Source organism: Montipora capricornis, chromosome 9 (assembly GCF_036669925.1).
Source record: "Montipora capricornis isolate CH-2021 chromosome 9, ASM3666992v2, whole genome shotgun sequence".
NCBI classification, from domain to species: Eukaryota; Metazoa; Cnidaria; class Anthozoa; order Scleractinia; family Acroporidae; genus Montipora; species Montipora capricornis.
The window spans coordinates 40,702,926-40,705,425 of record NC_090891.1 but is presented as its reverse complement, the minus strand read 5'-3'; the positions used below and the strand labels follow the sequence as shown (position 1 = coordinate 40,705,425).

Genomic DNA, 2,500 nt, shown 5'->3' with positions numbered 1-2,500 from the left:
CAAGCAAACTACTGAAGTGTTCTTTCGTTTCTGGTTGAAATGATCAAGCTGTACTATTATTAAAACATAAAGACGAAACTACGTATTATTGAAAACGACACCAATGAAATACTTCCTGGCAATTATTTTATCATGATTGACTATGGTGTAGAGACCATTCACTTATTTTTACATGATACTATTAAGTAGTTCCAGAAAGTATTCATATCTCCCCATGGAATGGATTCATGTAAGTCCCGAGATCTCTGCCCACCCTTCTGGGGATTCCAAAAAAAAAAAAATTAATATGTGGTCTTTGAGACCCCCTCATTCCATGGAGATTTTCTGGAACTACAAACTATCTGTGTGTTACTAGCCTTTTACTGCTTGTAGAATTTAACACTCCTTATAACTGCTCCATTTGTAATAAACACAGCAGTTACATGATTTTCAACTGGATGTTGTAAAATCCAAACCAAAGTAATTATCATAATTTATTATCACTGACTAAACCAATCTGAGAAAGTGATACAAAAGTGATAAAAAAAGTCTAACGCAAAAAAGTATAAAGCAAAACCAAATGGAGTGCTAATTTACAGTATGCAGAATTTCTTTGGATGCAGTATGCAATATTACTTGGAGACAGACTTCCTAACTAAAATGGGAACGTCTAGCCTCCACTAAATCCTTTGTGCTGGGGGCCTCTTTCATTGCAATAGTGTCCTGTGGGTGCTAGTTGCTTTGGATGGCTTGCCGGTAATGTTGCGGGTCTGACTATTGATTGCTTGTCTTTGGCCCTCCTTTCAAGGATCTTGGCAGCTAGCAGTGGCCAGTGTGGGTAACATTTCGGTTCCTTCAGTGGTTCTGCTTTCCAGTTCCTCGACCTTTTGCTGTACTGTTTTTTGTACCGCACTTGGCCAGTCGAGTCTTTCATGTCATCGCGGAACAGATGGAGATTGTGGTCAAGTGCTGCCAGCAAAATTCGTGTGACAAAAACATCATAGCTGTAATATGAAAAAAAAAAACATCACTAGTTGTGGGCTCAATTATAAGCCAGAACAGATGAGATCAGTGTGACATGAAACAGTCTATACTATGTAAAGAATACTAGTTCAAAAAATGGTCAGTTTGAGTGGTTGCTGTCCTGTGACAGGCCAAAATGACATCCATGTACAGGGCTCTATTTTATTGGGTTTTATTGGGAATTGTATCCCAAGTACATCCACTCGTTTTAGTATTACTATTATTTTCATGTTTCTGGCTGAAAGCCTGCTTTAGACTCCCACACTAATTTACTTGCTTAGGCACTCACATGGCAAAATTTAGGTAAATTAAACCAGTACTAAGAATTTAATTATACTGATATACATGTATGATACTGTACATTGCATAGTGACAGACTGATATTTCTGCCATGTTTTCAAGTAAACTTTTTGTTTTTCAAGCAAACAAATTTGAAACAGGAAATGTGGAGATGATATTAACTGCAGTAATACAAAAATTAATGACTGTACATCTGTCCACTATATCGCAGCATTTATCGTATTTTTTTACCAACCCTTAAAGTCTGTTCATCCCCAGCACACTGCTCAGCACAGTGCCAAAAATGGTTCCTGATTGGCTCTATCCATTCCCCAACAGCTTCACATCCTCTAACTTTTGAAGCCTGCCAACCAAAATAATGACAGTTATTTTTCACCAAACATGAAACGAAAGGATTTTATAGTAGTGAAAATGCTAAAACTACAGGATGGAAATGGACCCCAAATTGAAATTTTCAGCTAATTTTTTTTTCATGTTTTTGCTCTTGCATCACAGATACAAATAAATATACTATTAGGTAAATTTCCAAGTTGTACTCATCCAAGAATGCATTGTTGAAAGTCTAATTGTAAATCAAATTTCTAAATTCACGCAATCCCCTAAGCCCTAAGTGTATTGAGGGCCTGGTGTTTGCAACAAAAGATTGTATTGTTCAGATTCACTGGCTGAACAACAAACACATGACCTTGATTGAACACTGGCATCTGGAAATTTTTTTTTAATCACAGCATAGCAACCAATACTAGTGAATATTTACTTATATTAAAAGCAGATTCATCCCCCATTTTCTCAGGGCAAGTCTAGCTTCTTGAGGGCTTCATATCTTGACGAACGCACATCTGACATACAGGTATGAGCCAATTGTTTTATAACATTTTAACACCGGCACTTTAACACCAACATCATCAGCATGCACAATGGGAATATGAGGCATGCTTGTGCAACTGAATTTGGCTACATGAATTTAGCAGCTATAATAATAATAATAATATAATAATAATAATAATAATAATAATAATAATAATAATAATAATAATAATAATAATAATAATAATAATAATTTAATACTTGTAGTGCGCAAATATGATATATGATCAAATGCGCATAACAATTATAAAATATAAAAATTACATCAGCTAATAAATTACAGTAGAACCCTTATTTAAATATACAAAAAATCATAAAACCTTATCTAAGT

The 2,500-nt window shown here is 35.0% G+C and overlaps 1 long non-coding RNA gene across 1 annotated transcript in view; it reads right to left on the bottom strand.

Moving 5' to 3' along the window:
• The window catches only part of LOC138015686 (uncharacterized), a 5,841-nt gene that overhangs the window by 193 nt on the left and 3,148 nt on the right, over nt 1-2,500 (bottom strand). Inside the window, exons 4-5 of the long non-coding RNA XR_011125602.1 lie at nt 1,538-1,645; nt 1-983 (exon numbers count right to left, since the gene is read on the bottom strand). The exon at nt 1-983 is cut by the window's left edge and continues 193 nt beyond it. This is a non-coding gene — a long non-coding RNA (uncharacterized lncRNA). The remainder of the gene's footprint in view (nt 984-1,537; nt 1,646-2,500) is intronic.